The sequence below is a fragment of the Rosa chinensis genome, chromosome 7 (genome assembly GCF_002994745.2).
Source record: "Rosa chinensis cultivar Old Blush chromosome 7, RchiOBHm-V2, whole genome shotgun sequence".
NCBI classification, from domain to species: domain Eukaryota; kingdom Viridiplantae; phylum Streptophyta; class Magnoliopsida; order Rosales; family Rosaceae; genus Rosa; species Rosa chinensis.
In genome coordinates, this window is record NC_037094.1 from 25,576,410 (window position 1) to 25,598,753 (window position 22,344).

The following is a 22,344-nucleotide window of genomic DNA, read 5'->3' on the forward strand; positions in this document are numbered from 1 at the left end:
ATGTGGAACAAGAAGATCAAAAAGATGATCTAGAGTGAAGGGTTGAAGACTACAAATCTGGCTGGGATCAATAGATCGCCAATTCTATTTAAGTATTTATTTTTCCAAGAGATGTAATAGGCAATTGCCATATACTTTGTAGTAAATGCCAATGGTTTAGTCCTTCTTCAAAGTAGGCTCACCCAAAGTAAGTGTGATGTCTAGGAAGGTTCTGAGATTAGTGGTACTTAAGCGAGCCTTGCTCCACCGACATCTCTCTACTCACCTGGTCACATTTATTTTGGAATTACCGAAAGAAGTTAGACGACTACCATTGTTTTGCATTAGCTAGCATTTGGATTAGATTCTCCTAATGGTTAAGAGACAATGATGTACTCTGTTGGCTTATGAATAAAATTTCGAGTTCTTTTCATTATGACTCCATTTTGATTCTGAGCATATGACTTTGTGACTACGATGGCTGGGCCATCAGTATTAATTCAAGGACATGGAATAGCCCAAGTTCCACTTGCCAAATGGCACCTTGATTACAGCTGTCACAGAAACTCTCTACGCTCTTAGGGCAAATCATACCCTATGAATAGCCAACGAATTCCATGCGAAAATGCATGTAGAGAACGGAAATGAGTTCCTTTGCAATACCTTTAATGATTGCGAACAAAGATGCATCTTAGAGAAGTTTATGTGTCTCTCTGGTGGACTCTATGTCACTATTCGAGCTATTATCCAATAAAAGTTATGAGAGAAGATCTCTTAGATTTAGACACATATTGGCTTTGTCACGACAGGATAGATCATCCTAGTCATGATATGATGATCCGTCTACAAAGACTTCACACTGACATCTTTTCTCTCGAGCGAAATGAAGCATGAATCCAAAGTTGATTCCTAGACTAAGTGTGACCGACGCTGTTGCCTAGGGCACCGCCTCCGTCCACCATCAGCCTAGGGCTGGCGTAGTTCCTATCCATGACACCATGGATGGCGTCCATCATGGTGATGGCGCCCCAGGTGATACTGCAATCACCAACTTGCTTCAAATAGCGTTTTAGACGCTCAGGCCCAACCAAAATCCTCATTGGTTGCTTCTAAAGCCTCTCGCTCGTTTTTACAAAGCCCGTTCCTTAGGGAACTTAGGACTGAGACCGTCCTCTGCAAAGGTTATGAAAATACTTATTATGTTCTTACATAGAATCCTTAGGGATTCTGTGGACTAGTTCACCCAACTTGCGGACGTTTAAATATCTCATGATGTTGGTTGACACGCAAACACACTGGTCACGTGTTGTGCCATTATCCACTTGAAATGCTGCTTATGCTACACTCCTAGCACATATCATATGACAACGGGCTCACTCCCCAGATCATCCTATTCAGTCAATTGGATTTGACTGTGCTAGAGTGTTTACATCGAAGACTTTCGATGGTTATTGCATTAGGACTAATGTTGGACATTATATTCCCATGAACACACCCAATTGGTCTCGCGGAAATGACTACGATGGTAGTCCGAACATTGGTAATGCGCACCAATCTTCTTACATCCGCTTGGGGTGATGCAATATCGCATGCAGCTATGCTAATTCGTCTACGACCTACCGCCATTCAATGTACCTTTGCGGTACAGCTAGTGACTGGGTACATGTATTTTGTACTTACGCACATTTGAGTGAGCCATTTATGTGCCCATTGCGCCGCCACATCGCACTATGATAGGTCTTTACAGACGAATGGGCCACTCAGTTGGATTTGAGACTCCAACAATCGTCTGCCACTTAATGCCCTTGCAAGGCGATCTCATTACCGCTAGATTTGCGGGTTGTCACTTTGATGAAACAGTCTTCCTGTCGTTAGGGGGAGATCAGAACACGGATGTTCAGCAGGAACGACAGAAATTGTCGTAGCCTGTCCCCACTATGTCTCATCTCGATCCCTATTAAAGTGACGAGATCACACAAATATGCTGCAAACATACCTGCAAGGAAGGACGTCCCTACGAGAGGACGTAGCGCCACCCTACACGGAGGTAGGCATGGCGCCAACGCCAAAGAGAGTGGCACTCTGGCGTTACAGGTCATGGCCCCAGCCAGGATGTGTGGGAAGCCCGTGGGTTCGAAGGATACCATGGCACAAACCAATCCTTGGATCATCAGCACTCAAAATCCGTCTCATGAGTATCTTTCGGGTTATGGTTATAGTTGGGGGATGCCTCAACGTCAGAACCTATTCCTGAGAATATAGAGCTCTATGGAACTTACACTAGTTGTGAGCCCCGGAAAAATATGTCGAGCCTAGCGGAGATCGTACGAGAAATTATTCAACGATCCCGATAAATGTCAAGATGCTCGAGGAAATTTTCAGAAATTTTCATAAAGTGAAATCCTCAATCTAGGAGTTGGATAATAGAGTACACGACACGACGAGTTCGTAGAAATTTTCGGAGGATTTTTCGGATACCCGAGCTATTTATAACGATTTTCCGAAGTTTAGGAATTATGGAAATTCATTTTAAATAAAAAGAAAAACTCTGGCGTGATCTGGACCATTAAAAGTCCACCGCTTGATCATGGCCATCCATTGATTAATGGACAAATCTATATAGGCCTTAGATCAGCGGAAGACCCAGGAGAATTCGAGAGAGAAAGAGAGCTTGCTCTCTGACCCGGACACAGCGCGAACCAGCCAGCGACCGACCGGAGTGACGCCGTCCGGCCACCGATCGACGACTCAAGACCACCGACCTCTTCCTCCTTTCGTCGCCGTCACGCCTGTGGTCTTCGATTACCCATGCACCGGACGGGGAGGGAGAAACGTCAGTGAGAAGGTCTGAGTCTCTCCGGCGAGTTCTGCAATTTCCGGCCACCGTCGGAGCTGCAAGTGGTATGAAAAACTATCCCCTCGTCATGCTCTACACGTTTGTGTACATAGTTTACGAATTGGATTAAGTTTTGATGTTTTTCGTTCTTGGGTGACTTCGGCTCCGTCGAAATTCTTCGACGCCGGTAGCTTTTCCTGCATTGTTGGGCTTTGTTTCTCGCTCGACTGCACTTAGAGACCAAAGATCATAAAGGTTGCTGGGCTGTGGACATCAAACTCATCAGTTCATCACCATTCCAGTCTCGGCAGTGAGTTCTGGGGACTGAGTTTGGATCGATTGAAGTTGATTTCTGATTTTCCAAGGTATAATCCCGACCTTGAATCAGAGCTTTGTTCTTGTTGTGTTGATCAGAAGCTATTGAAATGAGTTTGGTTTAGCTCAGTTGAAATGGGAGCTCCTCTGGTTATCGATTTGGTCAGTTTGTCCTAATCTGAGTGTTTGGAGTTTATTTTTGAATTAGGAAGTAAGTCTGACTAAGTTGTGGAATCTGTTACTGCTTTTGCAATTGTGGATTGAGTTTTGTTGTGATTAAGGAAATGGCTGTGAAGAGTGATCAAATGTGGTCTTGGGTGTCCTTAGTATTTTGGGCACACCTTAATTGAGAATGGAATAAGGTTGGTTGGGTGTCCATAGTAATTTCGATTACTATGTGACGAAATTGTTAAAGGATACTCGAATTTAATTGTTCATGAAGTTGGGAATTTATTATAACATTGGTTTGCATAAGCATTTTGTATAAATGTTAGTGAGTAAAGAAAAGAAATGTGTATGTATTGGGTGGCCTTAGTAATCGGGTGCCCTTAATAAATATTTTTGGTCGATGTCGTAATTTTAAGTAATTGTTCGGTAATTTGAGTTAATTATCGAACTAGTCTCGATTGGTCAAACGTGGTCAAATTGGTCAACTCCTGGTCAAACCAGGAAAAATTGGTTGGACGATTTGTTAATCGTCGAGATTTCCTATAATTGTTCAATGTGATATTAACGGTTGAAATGTCGGAATCTAGGACTCCAGTTACCCGAGGAACAGAAGGTTCGCAACTCTCGGAGTACGTGAGAGAACGCATTGGAACCCAGGTAGGGATTCAGGACTCTCCTCGGTTTGTGAGTTTCTTTTATATTTTATTAATGTGATGCATGATAAGTGGTATGGGTTGGTTATGTAAAATGCAATGCATACTAACCAATCCGTGAGAAAATATGTGATGGCTTGAGAGCGAAGGGTGGCTCTGACTTCCTTGGGTTCGATCCCCTTAACCTCCGGAGGGTTAGTTACGCCGGTCGTCCGGGTATTCCGATCGTAATAATGGGCCCGGTACGTGTGTGTAGCTAGGTAGTGGACGCTCTCGCTACGCTTACCTGGTGATAAATTAATTTGAGGTAAGGTCGAGTAGTGGGTCTATGGGACCGGCCATCAGGTAATACTAGGTTTTGGCGCCGTGTTTATTTAAACATCATGCATCGGTTTTCAAGTTGAAAAACATTAAAGTTTGTCGTTCTTTTAAATATTTGGTTTAAATATGTTTTCATACTGGGCAGCCCAAATATTTGTTTATTGGTTTTGAGTCTATTTGAGGTAGAGTTCCTGTTGAGCAGCGAGGACGAAAGCTCACCCCCTACAACAGTATGGATGCAGGTACTGTGCACTGGTGACGGGACAATGGCGGACGGAGCTGGGTGTGCAGAACAAGTTTGGTAAACCACCTTCTGGGCTTTATTCTGATTTCCAGTTCTCGAACTCCGTGTTTCGGAACTTGTGGTTAGTTAGCATCGTGTCAAAGTGAGTTGAATTCTATTTCATTGAAATTCATACCTCGTGTGATCCTTATCCAAGTACTGGATGAGTGAAATAGATTTCAGCAACTCAAGTTTTTCACCTCAAAAATATCGATAGCTTCCGCTGTGTGTGTTGCAAAAAGTTTTCTAACAAAATGCCTAGCGGTCCTCTAGAATGTGAATCGAGCGTTCGGTTTATATTTTAGAGCCCCGCGGCACTGTGACGTGCCCAAGCTGGTGAGGTGCGGTTTGGGGGCGTTACACTAGTGTACATGAGACGTGGGATAGAAACTCCATCATAATTGATGATGTAGTCACGCACTTCGTTGCACATGAGTTTGTTGAGTCCGTTGATATCGAACCACACTCCGTTGATGAATGAATGCCAACGTAGAGAGATTTAGCCTAAATGGAAAGATGCGATCCAGGTTAAGATGGATTCTCTAACGAAGAGGAAGGTTTTCGAGCTAGAGATGTCAACACCTCCTAACATAAAACCTGTTGACTAATGAGTCTTCGTTAGAAAGCGTAGTGAGAAAAAGAGATGGTAATCTCGCCTTATGGGGCAAGGCTTCTCATAAAACGCCCTGAAATCGACTACGATGAGACAGATTCTCTCGTATTAGATGTCATTGCACTCCACTACCCTATCAGTTTGGTAGTTTCCGAATAACTGAACATGCAGCTTACACTATGCCAATAACCTTATCAGACGACAGACAATGACTGTCGTCTGATATGCAAAAAATCTGTCGTCTAGTAAGCTGATATCTGATTGACGTTCAGACGACGGTTAAAGCCCGACGTTAGAAATTGACTCAGACGACAGACACCTAAAAAAAATCTGTCGTCTGAATGTGCTTAAATATGTACAAATTGTAAGTATATGTGGTTAGATATGAAATAGAACGACAGTCAAATGTTGTTATTGTCAAACTCTAGCAACAGACTTTACAAATAATCTATTGTCTGTTTTAATGCGAGACGACAATAAAATGTCGTCTGAATGTGTAGAATTTCCATGTTTCTTTACCAAATCTGTTGTGTGAACTTTATTGAAACAACATCCACTATTAGTTATCTATTGTCTCTATTGTTGTAAAAGGACATTTAAATGTCCTTTGAATGTGTAGATGCTTGAAGTATCTTTGATCTTTCTGTTGTGTGTACTTGTTTCAAACCATAGTTGTTGGTAACTTTCTATTGTTTGATATTATTTAAAAAGACATATAACTTCCAATGTATTATCATATATCCCAATGATGAAAGTCATACTCAAACCATGAAATACAGTTTGTTCACAGCAGCATAAACTAATCTACCCTCATTGATAAAAGTTTCAACACGTTGCTCCGACCTCCTCAAAAGGTCCTTCATGAAGAGTGTACTTGTCCCATGAGAAATCAGCAGTGTATCTATTGCGCAATGGTCAAAGACTTCACTACTTGTTTTCTGCTTGCCTTCTGCAGACTACGTATCGTCTCTACTTCCTAACCATTTCTGCCCTGATAGATCTCTGCTTCCTAAGTGAGGACTACTTTTCTGTGACAACATCAACCAACATTAGTTTAGTTACCATTGGGCTAAACACATGAAATATAAGTCAAACTTTTATAGTCAAATTGCTTGATTAACAGTATCAAGCAGAAAACTCATTTGCAAAACTCAATCGAGATGCAAATGTATAGTTGACTATACTTCATGAATAGAGGTAACAAAAAAATGAACAGGGAAAGGTAGTAGTGAGTATATACCTCAGTCCCTACTTTTCTCTTCTCTTCCAACTCGGCCTTGTTTCCAATCAAGAACATTATTAAAGTTGGATTTGCTAATATCAAATGAGAAGTAAAATAAACTTGAGTGACTTAGTAGTCTTTAAGAATATTAGTTACTCAAGTTATATCAATCCAAAAAGTGGTCACTCCAAAACTTTTCAAATGTACCTTGTCTTTGCAATTCAAAAACCCACTTCTTAGCTCGCTAAAAACAAATGACTCCTGCAGCCAAAAACAATATGCATCGAACTGATTACACTTAAAAAGTGCATAACTCATATTACAAATCACCAAAGAGTCTCATATCATTTGACAGATAAAGTCTAAGCAACTCATATTGCAGATCATTAATGACATAGTCTTCGATCATTTGATATATAAAATTTTAAGGCTTACAATGAGCACACAAGTGGCTCATTCTGCTTTCAAAAGTTATATATCAAAGATGCTATAGTCTTTGCTTCAAGAGTATCAAAAACAGAAAAACTTCAAGTCGATTACATATAATCTGCAGATACTTATAATGGAACCATTGCAAAGACTGTATAATGTTGAAACTTGAAAGTCTAATGTTCCGTGAAATTACAAACACGAACTTGCAAAAACCAGCAACACATAAGGACATCTGAACCTAAATTGGAGAGTTGAATGATTACCATGCTTGTGATATCATAGACCAACAGCTGCAGTTGCACCGCGGTAATACATGGGAGCCAGGCGATGGTAACGTTCCTGACCTGCAGTGTCCCATATAATAGAGTGAATCAACCAACATATATTCCTCTTGCTATAAAACAAGTAGACTACTATGGACCACAGGAATTTATTACTACTACATCAATTTATCATTACAACATGTAACTGCTCCTACATGCTTCAAATGAAAATGTTCAAGACCTTTTTTTGTTAGTCATATTTGAATTAATGATCATGTCACTACAACAAATAAACCACATAGCGAGCATGAATCTAGTAAGCACCAGTGCAGCAAAATCTGTACTAAACCAAAATAAACTAATAACATTAATAATTTACCACAACAGAGCATCCGAGGAAGAGTCATCATGGGGGCAATTGTCCACTAAGTACACAGAATCATTTGATTGTACTGCTGAGAAGATAAAAATAAATTGTTTCATATCCAGATAAGCATACATATACACTATGCTCGAAAGTAATCTTGAGAACCAAGACTTACAATTACCAACCCCAGCCTTTGTTGATAATGCCTCTTTGTCCAATAATTTTCAGAGCTTGAAGAATAATATTGGTCATCTTCTCTAGTTCTTGAAGAGGCTGATACAAGGCACAATAAAAGAAAGAAAAATGGCTGGGGTTGAAAGTAGTGTGAGGACTAGATACGTACTAGCTTCAAACAAAAAGCTGATGGAGTTGAAAGTAGATAACATAAAACCATCCTTATCCCAAAGCCACCAAGCCTCATTGCAAAGTTATATTGAATAGATATACAGCAAGCTGAGTTCTACGATACACAATACACAACAGACACCCTTAGTTAAAAATCACAACAAAGACCTGAGCTATTAAGGAATTGAAAGCAAACGGTAATGCACAATTAAAATTCAAACTACATTAAATAATAATGCATCTGAATGTCTGCAGACTATAGGACACCTTTATGGATAAAACAATGTACATAAAGTCATTAAAGGAAAAAACTGACAAGTATAAAATGGAGAAATTAATCAAACCTGGAAGTGGGGAAGAATTCTATGCTCCTTATAGTAGGAACCCATCCTTCCACCTGTAGCAGAAACCAGACTGTATTATGGAGAATATATAACAGTAACGTCAAAAAGTAACTAATAATATGAATAATAAAAAGGAGTATTATCATACATATATTTCATGTAGAAAGGGACAACCTGTCCTTCCAATCCAAGTTAAATATCATCAGTAATCTAGAAGATCTGAGCAACATTGATTTTGAAAGTACAACACAAAAGATTAGTGATAATGTATGTAGAGCCCTAGAAGCTTGAGTAGTAAATTTATAAGGAAGAAATAATAGATATTATGGGGCTTCTGGCCTTGGGAAATACCATATCGTGATTAAACTGACTCTTATTTTTCTCACTTTCACTCATTCAATTACAGCCACAGCAGACCCTAGTAATACTCCAACTTACACTGCCTCTTGAGAAAAGAATTATTAATTCCAAGACTCCACGGGTTACTTTAGATTAAGCCTATAGCCAAAATGCTTTCAAACTAATGAGAAGACCAAGATCTCAGCTTTCAACCAAGCTTTCAACCAAATAAAAATATTAACTACATCAAATAACAACAGAATTATTTCAAAGTTAAAGTGGTTCCACTTGATTATTGGATATTCAGAAGATTAACAACATAAAAAGTGGTTCAAAAGGATCTGCTTTTGAGAATAAGAAAAGGAGGCATCTACCAAGCTAGTAGGGTTGTAGTTGTAGAGTCACAGTGGCAATCAGAATATCAGTATGCTGACCATATGTAACCTTGACAAAAGAATTACAGATCGAAAAGAACAATAACCAATAAAAAGAAATACTAGATGCACTTGAATTGCAAATGCCCAATAAAAAGAGTTTATATCAGCACACAAGACTATCCAAAATAAAGGGAATCATGCCAATCAATACCAAATAGTGATTGCAGCAGGATACAAATATACACATATCAGACCTTGCAAACAACAAGCATGAAACTGAAACTTAACAAAGATAGTTAAGCAAAACAAAGTTTAGATAGGTAATGACCCAAAAAGTGCAAATGCAAATGGAAATAAAATGCTAACTAACCTATCATCTCCTTCTTCGATTCACGAACACCCCGCAATTCGAATCCAGGGGGTTGGTTAAGCTCCTTCACCGATTTCAAAGACGAATCGTACCTTCGAAAAGAAAATTTGAACATAACCCAGACAAAAGATAACCTTGTATCCCCAATTCGAATATAACCCAGCAAACACAAATCAAATTTGAATAGATATTTCAATTAAAACCCTAAAACCCAATCCAAAAGAAACTCTAAATAAATTGATTAACAGTGAATCGAAGGCCTTACCCAACAATAGTGAAACAATACGGATTGAAAGCGTTGAAATCTTCTCAACACCAACAAGAACTCGTGAGAGGGATTGAGATGGTTTGGCTGTATGGTTTGAAAAAGTGATTGAGATGGGTTCTATGTTTGTCGAAGAGAGATGGGGGAGATTGAGTTTTCAGTTTTGATTGGAGGAGAGTTTAATGGGGGAGATCTGCCAAGAAATTTGTGTTGAGCTGGGTTCTTTTGTGCCTAAGGGAGAGCAAGATAGATAGGGTTTCTCAGATGTGGAAGAGAAAATTTTTCAAAGGGTTAAATTTGTCGGGGAGAGAGAAATAGCTTTAAAATTTGGCATATATCCCTTCATGTTGTGCCAAAAAAACAAACAGCTATGACAAAATTTTTTTTTATCTCCTTTGACGAGACGACAGATAAATGTCGTCTGAACAAAAAAAAAAAAAACAGATACAACACGAACCGAAATCAAATTTATCTCCTTTGATTAGACGACATATAACTGTTGTGTGAAGACAAACCTAATTCTCAAAGCTAACTTACCATGGTATGTTGCTATATTCAGACGACAGTTTTTACACTGTCTGTCGTTAAAATATATCAGACGACAGAAACCAACCTGTCTGTAGTCTGATCTCTGTCGTCTGATGAGGTTATTGGCATAGTGTTACAAATGTGGTCACTACGTATCTCTATAGGGATCTAGATACAGAATATACATGAAGGTTCATGGTGAACTTCATTTTCCCAAGTCAAGTGGCTCTAGACCACGGAGCGCGTTTACAAAGAGGTTGAAACGTTCGCTAAAATAACTACTTGATTGGGAAGGGATATGCCCATGCGTTTCCATAACAAGTTTCGGATTCCATCGCAGTTCATGTTGGACATGATCTTCATTAGAAGCCCTTAAAGAGTTAAGGGAAACCGCTGAACACTTCAAATCCGAGTTTGAGATGAAGGATTATGGGAGAACACGATTATGTCTCAGTTTGGAACTTGAGCATCGTGTCGATAGATGCTTAGGCATTTTGACAAGGTCAAACCTTCAAGCACCCCCATGATCGTCCTTAGTCTTGATCCTGAAAAGGATCCTCTTCGTCTGAAGGATGATGATGAAGATGTGCTAGAGGCAGAAGTGCCTTACTTGAGTATAATAGGCGCATTATTGTACTTAGTTCAATGCACAGGACCTGACATCTCGTTTGCAGTGAACTTGTTAGCTAAGGTGTAGCTCTGCGCCAACGCGACGCCATTTTGATTGGTGTAAAAGATATCTTTCAGTACTTGAGGTGTACGATTGATATGAGTTTGTTCTATCCCTACAGAGAGAAGATGGATTCTGACCCATCACACACCAGAAATGCCGCCAACGCTGGCCTGCGTTCTCTATCCCCATCCCAAAACGATATAAGTGTTTTGGAAGGTTTTGCTGATGCTGGGTACCTCTCTGACCCACACAAAGGTCGCTCCCAAATTGGTTAAGTGTTCACCATGGGAAAAGACCGTGATATCTTGGAGGCCTACAGAACAGACTGTAGTCGCTATATCTTCGAACCATGCAGAGATTATTGCTCTTCACGAAGTGGTTCGTGAATGTTTGTGGATTGGATCCATAATCACGCATGTTTGAACAATTGTGGTTTGAAGTCTACCACAAGATGAGCCTACGAGCATTTAGGATAATGTTGTTCGTTTTGAACAAATGAAGCTTGGCTACATCAAAAGCGACAACACCAAGCATAATCAGCAACAACAGACTCTCCTCAAATACCAAAGTGAACTAGGTTCGATACGAGGATAATGCGGCAGACTTGTTTACTAAGTCTTTGCCCAAATCCACGTTCGAGAAACATGTGGCAAGAATTGGCTTGCGGAAATTATCTGAACTCCCATGATCGTAGTCATCAGGGGGAGACGCAGACATGTTCACCTCGAAACGTGAAGGGTGTGTTGTGCTCTTTTTCCCTTTCGACCGAGGTTATTTTTGTCCCACTGGGTTTTTGTTACTCGGCAAGGTTTTTAACGAGGCAACGAGAGAAGCACCGCGTTTGGGCAACACAAGGGGGAGTGTTCAAGTAAAACCCTAGTTTGTGTTTGGCCCAAACTCTAGGTTACTTGCTCTAGTGGTAATAGGGTTAAATTAGAAGGATTTAGATTCCTATTCAATGTACGATTACTTTTCTTGTATGATTGAGATTCTATGCATTGTCATCCTCTATATAAAGAGGCCCCTATAATCAATGAGAATATACAGCAAATTCCTCTCAATTCTCGTTTCCCTAAAACAAACTTTAAATATTATTTTTGCTCCATGAGTTCAAGCCACCTCGACCTAGTTCTATAATTGTTCTTTTCTCTTTAATAAACTCATTAATTACTTAAATACATTATTTTTTTTATTTTAATAATTAAAAAAAATATAACAGCATTACTTACATAAAGTTCTTTTCTTTTTCTTTAGAAACCTACATTATTTCAATAAAACTTTGGTTCCTTTTAAAAAAATAAAAAACAAAACTTTAGTCATATTAGCATTTTAGTTTGATAGAATATAGTTGAGTATGCAGATAGAGACCTAAACGAATACCAATAAGGGTAAATTTTTTAGCATAGCCATTTCATCCAGCAATTATCACATCTAGCAGTCAAAATTAGCAAATTGCTTTTCCCTCCCACATTGTTGGTCTCGTAATATACATGTTTGTATATTATTAAAGAAAACGTTTGACCACACTAGTAGGCATGTAGAGATTTCGTGCTATTTGAAACATTGATCAAGAGAAACAAAAGATTCTTTCTAAAACCGAACTACGTGGAGGAGATATAATTTAATCTATTCAACTGTTAGATATTCTCAGGAAGAGAAGAAAATCATTTACCTATTTTCGTCATTGTTGGGGTCTCGATCCACGTGGTCAAACCTATATTCTAAATAGCAATCAAACTACAATGCTCATAACCACTCCCTCTAACTTCTTTTCTTAATCTGTCAGTGCTCACATCCTCACGGGGATGAGCTATGTCACCACATGTAAAAAATTCAAGGCATTAATCTCCCCTCGATTCGACTCCTCTTAGGGAAGTATAAGCATATATAGGGTTGACTGCTTTGACAGATGTCAAAATGACGGCGGACCGGGTCAATTTTTTATACAGTACCTATTACTACACGATAGATACATAGGTAATGTTAAATTTATAAATTTTCATTTTTATAATGTTTGGATTCCACAAAATTCTTATATGCCTGCTAATGTGGTTTAACTTGTTTATTGGTTATATGAAAAAACGGTAAAACCAACAACGTGGAGCAGATATAATTTGGACAATTCCACCGTTGGATATTATCATGACAAGAATAAAAGACTATGGTAAAATATTTACCCATTTTAGTCATCATTTGAGCCTCGATCCACGTGATCAACCATAATCCCTAAATTCACATCAAACTAAAATGCTCGTAACCACTCTTTCACAACTTCTTTTTTCGAGAAATCAGCACTCATACTCTCATGGGGATGAACTATGTCAACCTATAAAAAGTAAGAGATTTTGGACATGATTTAGCTCTTGTCAGGGTCTTAGGGAAGTATAATCGTTTATAGGGTTGATCGCTTTAGTGATTTTGAAACGACAACAAACCGGGTTAATTTGAAATTTATCAATTTTTAATTTCCTTTTCTTTTTTTTTTTGGATTGCATAAAATATGAAAAAATATGTTGGTTTTTCTTTTTCAGTCACATCTACATCTGAAAAATCAATTCATCGCGATTTTGTTTCTCCTATGAAAATATTATTGCAAAGATGAGTTTCTGTGATCTCTGAAAAGTCCATCTTCACTATTGAAATCAAGGGAATTGAATATGAATACTTTAAAAAAAAATTACAAATTTTGATATAAATGTAAGTAATGTATAATTTTGACAGTTAAACAAAATAAATGGCACTTCTTTTATAAAAAAAGATTAAGCATTTTAATATAATGTAAGCAATGTGTAGTTCTTCTGGAAAAAAAAAAAAAAAAAAAGCAAATGTGTAGTTTATTATAATTTTTTTTTTTTAAATTTGTTAAATTAAAAAAGAAACAGTTAAACAAAATACATGACACTTCTTTTAGCTAAAAAATAAAATAAATTACACTTTGACAAAAAGCAACTACGTGGCTCAAACCTAGAACAACCACCGCAACAACTACGCGGCCTCATGTGGTTGATACTAAATTCACTCACCACATTATAAACGATAGTCCATTGACTGATATCATAACAAGCCGGAAAAAATCATATCCGATAAAATCAGAAAGACAGGGTCCTTCATCCTCCAAACCCTTGTATGTAGCTCTCAAATCTCACCATGGAATCCACAATGTAGCTCCCAAAATGATAGATTCAATCTTGTCCATCTATTTCTCCCGTAGCAATATGCACAACGTGAAAAAAAATTGGCCTCAATCAAGGTAGTCGGTTCCTAATTTTATCTTTACCAAAATACCTTGTCACTAAAACAACTTTAAAAAATTCGATATTTGAGCTATTGTGACCATACACTCATATGAGTAGTGTTGAAATCTAATCATTCTTTTAAAAATTTTCATTATATGTATATTCATCACACTACGAGAAATTTGACACAATTTTAAATTCATAAATGAAAAAATATTTTTGAGAACCAAAATAAATAAATTCTCATTTTACGAGGCATTTTACCAAAAAGTTCAATATGCTTTAGAACAAAAACCAATTAAAACTTCTACACAAAGGCTTTTAGAACAAAAACCACTTCTGCTAACAAGGAAACTTCTTACAACAAAATTCAAACAGATGGAAACACAGCTGATTTTCTCCTAGCTCGATCAATTTACGGTTTCCGTACCAATTTCTTGACTGAGACTTGAGGAATCTATTCTTAAGATAGTCTCATAGCACGATTCTGATGTTCATTTAGCAGCCACAGTGAGAAAGAAGATAATGAGGACCACAACCTTTCCAGCAAGAATAAATGCTAAACAATCATCAATTCAGGCTACAGCAATTCAATTCATCAACCCATCAATGAAACTTTGACAAAGAACAGAGCAAAAAGGATACACTTCCTTCAAAGCCCCTTTGCCTAAAACCTCTATATACTGCAAAGTGAAAATCACCAAAAACACAATATCAGCACAAATCAACTCATATACATCAACCCAAATCAGTACTTGATGAAAAGATTAAGACTTGCAAGAGTAGAACAGCTAAATCAAATAAAAAACCGAAACCATACTGTACAATCGAAATTACGCAATAATTGAATTAAAGCCAGAGATTAAGTTCGAACAACTGACCCGTCCGTAACGACCAGTGAGATCAACCCTAGTGAACTCAGATTCGGCATCGTCCGCTTCCTGATCCGACGGAAAATCTTGAGGCATTGATTCTTGCAAAGCCTTTTGCTTTCGATCACTATCGGATCCGGATCGAATCCAAAACCCTCAAATTCAATTTGGGTGGGAACCAATTGTGATTTGTGAAGAGAACCCGCCAAAAATGGAAACGCAGTAGAGTCGGCGAAGTGCTTTGGAGTTCTGGGTTTTGAGAGAGTGAGGAAGACGGTCGAGATGCCCAGCGCCCAGACCACCTACTGATTGTGGTAAATTTGGCTTTTACTGCACTACGATTTTTTTGGTCTGCGTTTGACTATTGTTCACCTATTGGTAAATTATAATTCCAACATTGTAAAGGTTATGGGTTCGATTCTCATTTACATATGTAAGGTGGGGTGGGCTAAGAGTTTTTTTTTTTTTTTTTTTAAAAAACGACCATCTAACGTTAGTATTCAACTGTTAGCACACGTGACTGTGCAGACCCGACGGTGCATGGAATCCTCTCCGCGCGCATCACTCGGATCTCTCTTTTTCTTCCTTGTTTCTTTTCTGACCCATCTTTCCTCCATCTTCTCTCTTATCAGCTTTATCGTACCGGGAGCTTCTTGACTAATTCCATTTTGTTCAGCACCTTCCTTGTTGGTCCCATCTCAAAAATGGAGATAAAGCTCCTCACATTCTTGTAAACTATTATATATGTAATACACTGTATCTGATGCACTTTCCAGCTGGGAGTCATTATAATTGAAAGGAGTTCTATAGTGTACACTTAACAAGAAAACGATGACGATCGCGTGAGTCTGACAGAAACGACGATGACGATCACGCGAGTCTGACAGAAGACAACTATATGACGAACACTCCGGCCGGTCTCATGACCATCGGCGCCCATCCAAAGGAGACAACAATGTCGTTTAAGCCATGAAAGTGGAGAAGAACGTGGAGGAGGAGTGGAGGAGGAGAGGGAGAGGGAGAGGCTGCCAGTTCTGGTTGTGAGGGTAGGACAAAGAGATAATGGCATATTGTAATTTGATAAATGAGTTGAGCCTAAAATTGATATTTTTCCCTTAAATGGCTCAGATGAGAATTCAAATAAGTTGGTACGGTAAGTGAGAGTGTTTTAGATAGAATTTGGGCATTGGGTTAAGGCTCCAAAAGTTTAATTAAAAATATTAAATAACTAATAATCTATAGAGATTTTGTTAGCCAAAATTGAAAAAAGAAAAATACTAAAATTGTTCAAGGAAAACCTAATTTGTGTTTAGCCCAAATTCTAGGTTACTTGACCTAGTGGTAATAGGATTTAATTAGAAGGATCTAGAATCCTAATCAATGTAGAATTACTTTCCTTGTATGATTGAGATTCTATGCATTGTAATCCTCTATATAAAGAGGCCCCTATTATCAATGAGAATACACAGAAAATTTCTCCCAAATTCAGTTTCTCTACAACACGTTATCAGCACGAGCCCTAACCCTGAAACCCTAAATTCGTAGCCTTCAAATCCCAGAAACCTCAGCCGCCAAACTCGAAGATCTCAACCCCAGGAGTCCGAAACCGGCGGCCCCATCCCCAGAACAGGCCGGAAAACCACCGAACCGGCCACCGGAAGAAGCAAAAAGTTCCCCTGCCCGGTTCAAAGCCTTCCTCAACACCTCCTGCAGCCATACTTGACCTCCTGCAGCATCTCCACCACAGAAACCCGGAACCGGAAAAACCTCCACCGGAACCGGCCAAGAATCATCCGAACCGGCCACCAAAAAAGGTTAAAACCGAACCGGCAGAGAGAAAAGAAAAAAAAAACAAAAAAAAGGGAAGAAGCCCAAGCCGAGCCGCCGAGCCGCCGAGCCGCCAAGCCGCATCGTTCTGCCACGTCAGCACCATGCAGGCATCCAGTCAGCACAAGTTAGCCAGCCACGTCAGCCACCTGTGCCACGTCAGCAGGCCGATCAACCTGAGTCAACGCCAGTCAACCCTCCGGTCAACCACCGCCTGCCACTTTTCCGGCCACTTTCCGGCCAACTTCCGGCGACTTTTCCGGTCATTTTTCCTGCGATTTTTCCGGCCACTTTCCTGCAACTTTCCGGTCAGCTACAGTAACTCCGGCAGCTACAGTAATTTTCCGGCGACGACTTTTCCGACCATCTTTTAAGGTAAACTTTTCTAAAAGTTCCCGCTTTTGAAGTTTTTTTTTATTATTTCTTCTTCTTTTCTCGGGGACTTCCAAAATCCCTTCTCCTACCCCCCTTTCTCTACATAGGGGAGACCAAAAGCCGAACTGTGGGGGTTCGTGCTCACTCCAAGCTTGGAGCTTATAGAGTCCTCCAAACTTAGAGTTTGTTGAGAAGAAAACGATCGACCACATACATCGTTGTTTCGATCTAATCCAAAACCCCTCTTGGAATCGGATTTTCTTAGAAGCGACTACGCTCAGAAAATCCCTAATTTCTTGGAAGCGACTACGCTCAGAAATTTAATAGTTTTTCGTGGTAGCCTTTCCACTCCGAAACTAACCCTAATCTTGTGTTGTTTTTCAGGATGAGTTACCTGAACAAGTTGAACTTTGTTCCACTCGAGACAACTGGCGCAGGATACCATAGGTGGGTCCGAGATGTGCGCCAACATCTTAAGGCTGATGGACTTCTGGAAACCATCCAAGAGCCTAGTCAGAACGTGCTCTCCATTGAGCAAGCTACTGCTTTTGAAGCAAAACAAGCTAAAGCCATAATTCTCATGACAAGGCACATGAATGACGCGCTCCAAAATGAATACCTCAACGAGGAAGACCCAAGAAAACTATGGGTAGAACTTGAGCAGCGATTTGGCAACGTTCGTGACTCCCTGCTTCCTGATTTAGAAGTGCGATGGCATAGCCTCCGCTTTTGTGATTTCAAGTCTGTGCTTGATTATAACTCGGAAGCTCTTCGTATCAAGTCTCTAATGGAGTATTGTGGCCATGCCATAACTGATACGATGTTGATCGAGAAGACTCTCTCTACCTTCCCTGTCTCTGCACTGATGATTTCAAAGAATTATCGGATTGATGTAAATGCAGGACGTATCACAAGGTTTCATGAGCTCATTGGCGCCATGAACGTAGCTGAAAAGCACAATAATATCCTTGTGAAGAACTATAATACTAGACCCGTGGGAACTAAGCCTATTCCGGAGTCTAACTATAGTCGCGCCCCCAATGGAGGACGCAAGGAGCGAAACCCTAAGAGTAGGGACAATTCTGGACATTCTGGTCCATATGTTCGCCTAAAGAGGAAGGAAATCGCCAAGAGAGGCGTGCACGGAACCGTGGAGGTCAACGTGTGAAGAGAGAGAGAGGCGGAGCCTCCGACCATGGTGGTAACGCCACCAAGAGCATAGGTCGTCCAAATCGCGCCCCAATGGCGCCTCGATCAAGGGAGCCTGACCATAATGATGTTTGTTTTCGATGTGGATCAACTGAACATTGGGCCAAAACATGTACCGCACCCCAGAATGTTGCAAACGCATACAAGACGTATCGTGAAGCAAGGGAAGCGAATTACATGGCACAAGAAGATCAAGATGGCGATCTAGATCTAAGGGTGGAAGACTACAAGGATCAAGACCAAGAAATTGGCGATTTTGATTAAGTCTTTTTATTTTCCAAGAGATGTAGGCGATTGCCATATTATTTTTTATTGGATTAGATTTTCTTTGATCATAGAAACAATGATGTACTCCGTTGGCTTATGAATAAAATTTCGAGTGCTTTTCATTATGACTCAATTTTGATTATGAGCATATGACTTTGTGACTACGATGGCTAGGCCATCAATATTAATTCAAGGACATGGAATAGCCCAAGTTCCACTTGCCAAATGGCACCTCGATTATAGTTGTCACAGAAACTCTCTACGCTCTTAGGGCACATAGTACCCTATGAATAGCCAACGAATTCCATGCGAAAATGCATGTAGAGAACGGAAATGAGTTCCTTTGCATTACCTCTAATGATTGCGAACAAAGACGCATCTTAGAGAAGTTTATGTGTCTCTCTAAGTGGACTTTATGTCACTATTCGAGCTATTAAATCCAATAAAGTCATGAGAGAAGATCTCTTAGATTTGGACACATATTGGCTTTGTCACGACAGGATAGATCATCCTAGTCATGATATGATGATCCGTCTACAAAAAGACTTCACACGGACATCTTTTCTCTCGAGCGAAATGAAGCATGAATCAAAAGTTGATTCTCAGACTAAGTGTGACCGATGCTGATGCCTAGGGCACCGCCTCCGTCCACCACTAGCCTAGGGCTGGCGTAGTCTCTATACATGACTCCATGGATGGTGTCCATCATGGTGATGGCGCCCTAGGTGATGCTGCAATCACCAACTTACTTCAAAATAGCGTTTCAGACGCTCAGGCCTAACCAAAATTCTCATTGGTTGCTTCTAAAGCCTCTCGCTCGTTTTACTAAGCCCGTTCCTTAGGGAAATTAGGACTGAGACCGTCCTATGCAAAGGATATGACAATACTCATTATGTTCTTACAAAGAATCAGTAGGGATTTTGTGGATTGATTCAACCAACTTGCGGACGCTTAAATATTTCATGATGTTGGTTGACACGCAAACACGCTGGTCACGTGTTATGCCATTGTCCACCTATAAATGCTGCTTATGCTCCACTCGTAGCACATATCATACGGCAATGGGCTCACTCCCCAAATCATCCTATTCAGTCAATTGGATTTGACTATGCTAGAGAGTTTACATCGAAAGAATTTCGATGGATATTGCAATGGGCTTGATATTGGACATCACATTCCCATGTTCACACCCAATTGGTCTCGCGGAAACGACTACGATGGTAGTCCGAACATTGGTAATGCACACCAATCTTCTTACATCCGCTTGGGGTGGTGCGATATCGCATGCAGCTATGCTAATTCGTCTACGACCTACCGCCACTCAATGTACCTCTGCGTTACAGCTAGTGACTGGGTACAAGTATTTTGTACTTACGCACATTTGAGTGAGCCATTTATGTGCCAATTGCGCCGCCACAGCGCTCTATGATGGGTCCTTACAGACGAATGGGCAACTACGTTGGACTTGAACTTCCAACAATCGTCCGCCACTTAAATGCCCTTGCTAGGCGATCTCCTTACCGCTAGATTTACGGATGTCACTTTGATGAGACAGTCTTCCCGTCGTTAGGGGGAGATAAGAACACACAGATGTTCAACAGGAACGACAAGATTTGTCGTGGTCTGTCCCCACTATGTCTCATCTTGATCCCTATTAAAGTGATGAGATCACACAAATATGCTGCAAACATTCCTGCAAGGATGGACGTCCCTACGAGAGGACGTTGCGCCACCCTACACGGAGGTAGGCATGGCGCCAATGCCAAAGAGAGTGGCACTCTGGCGTTACAGGCCATGGCCCCAGCTAGGATGCGTGGAGAGGCCCGTGGGTTCGAAGGATACTTTGGCACATTCCAATCCTTTGATCATCAAGACTCAAAATCCGTCTCATGAGAATCTTCCGGGTTATGGTTATCGTTGGGGGACGCCTCAACGTCAAAACCTATTCCTGAGAATATAGAGCTCTATGAAACTTACACTAGTGTACATGAGACGTGGGATAGAAACTCCATCATAATTGATGATATAGTTGCGTATTTCGTTGCGCATGAGTTTGTGGAGTAAGATGATATCGAACCACGCTCCGTTGATGAATGAATGCCAACGTAGAGAGTTTTGGCCTAAATGGAAAGATGCGATCCAGGTTAAGATGGATTCTCTAACGAAGAGGAAGGTTTTCGAACTAGAGATGCCAACACCTGCTAACATAAAACCTGTTGGCTAATGGGTCTTCGTTAGAAAGCGTAGTGAGAAAAAGAGATGGCAATCTCGCCTTATGGCCCAAGGCTTCTCACAAAACGCCCTGGAATCGACTACGATGAGACATATTCTCTCGTAATGGATGTCATTGCACTCCACTACCCTGTCAGTTTGGTAGTATCCGAATAACTGAACATGCAGCTTACAAATGTGGTCACTACGTATCTTTATAGGGATCTAGATACGGAATATACATGAAGGTTCATGGCGAACTTCATTTACCCAAGTCAAGTGGCTCTAGACCATGGAGCGCGTTTACAAAGAGATTGAAACGCTCACTAAAATGACTACTTGATTGGGAAGGGATATGCCCACGCGTTTCTATAACAAGTTTTGGATTCTATCGCGGTTCATGTTGGACATGATCTTCATTAGAAGCCCTTAAAGAGTTAAGGGAAACCGCTGAACACTTGAAATCCGAGTTTGAGATGAAGGATTTTGGAAGAACACGATTATGTCTCGGTTTGGAACTTGAGCATCGTGTCGATAGATGCTTAGGCATTTTGACAAGGTCAAGCCTTCAAGCCCCCCATGATCGTCCGTAGTCTTGATCCTGAAAAGGATCCTCTTCGTCAAAAGGATGATGACGAAGATGTGCTAGAGGCAGAAGTGCCTTACTTAGTAAAATAGGCGCATTATTGTACTCATCTCAATGCACAAGACCGGACATCTCATATGTTGTGAACTTGTTAGCTAGATATAGCTCTGCGCCAATGCGACGCCATTGGATTGGTGTAAAAGATATCTTTCGATACTTGAGATGTATGAATGATATGGGCTTGTTCTATCCCTATAAAGAAATGATGGATTCGGACCCATCACACACCAGAAACGCCGCCAACGCTGGCCTGTGTTCTCTATCCCCATCCCAAAACGACATGTGTTTTGGAAGGTTTTGCTGATGTTGGGTATCTCTCTGACCCACACAATGGTCATTCCCAATCCGGTTAAGTGTTCACCATGGGAAAAGACCGTGATATCTTGGAAGTCTACAGAACAGACCGTAGTCGCTATATATTCGAACAATGCAGAGATCATTGCTCTTCATGAAGTGGTTCGTGAATGAATATGGATTGGATTCATAATTTCGCATGTTCGAACAATTGTGGTTTGAAGTCTACCACAGATGAGCCTACGAGCATTTAGGATAATGCTACTTGTTTTGAACAAATGAGGCAAGGCTACATCAAAAGCGACAACACCAAGCATAATCAGCAACAACAGACACTCCTCGAGATCAAAGTGAACTAGGTTCGATCTGAGGACAGTGAGGCAGACTTGTTTACTAAGTCATTGCCCAATTCCACATTCGAGAAACATGTGGCAAGAATTGGCTTGCAGAAATTATCTGAACTCCCATGATCGTAGTCATCAGGGGGAGGTGCAGACATCAGGGGGAGATGTCTACATGTTCGTCTCGAATCGTGAAGGGTGTGTTGTGCTCTTTTTCCCCTTCGACCGAGGTTATTTTTTGTCTCACTGGGTTTTTGTTACTCGGCAAGGTTTTTAACGAGGCAACGAGAGAAGCACCGCGTTTGGGCAACACAAGGGGGAGTGTTCAAGGAAAACCTAATTTGTGTTTAGCCCAAACTCTAGGTTACTTGAC

At 40.3% G+C, this 22,344-nt stretch overlaps 2 long non-coding RNA genes across 6 annotated transcripts; both read right to left on the bottom strand.

Annotated features, from left to right (window-relative positions):
• Positions 1-5,848: 5,848 nt before the first annotated feature.
• Positions 5,849-7,668, bottom strand: LOC112175188. 2 transcript variants are annotated; one of them, XR_002926338.2, is made up of 6 exons: positions 7,628-7,668; positions 7,465-7,540; positions 7,086-7,166; positions 6,598-6,651; positions 6,409-6,482; positions 5,849-6,196 (listed from the first exon to the last, which is right to left on the bottom strand). It is a non-coding gene; the product is annotated as an uncharacterized LOC112175188 (long non-coding RNA). The 2 variants fall into 2 exon arrangements; XR_005802621.1 differs by having other exon boundaries at positions 7,465-7,537; positions 7,628-7,665.
• Positions 7,669-7,731: 63 nt separating this feature from the next.
• LOC112180360 lies at positions 7,732-9,822 on the bottom strand. 4 transcript variants are annotated; one of them, XR_005804144.1, is made up of 4 exons: positions 9,228-9,822; positions 8,290-8,639; positions 8,142-8,194; positions 7,732-7,912 (listed from the first exon to the last, which is right to left on the bottom strand). It is a non-coding gene; the product is annotated as an uncharacterized LOC112180360 (long non-coding RNA). The 4 variants fall into 4 exon arrangements; XR_005804143.1 differs by having other exon boundaries at positions 8,142-8,211; XR_005804142.1 differs by lacking the exon at positions 8,290-8,639.
• Positions 9,823-22,344: the final 12,522 nt, after the last annotated feature.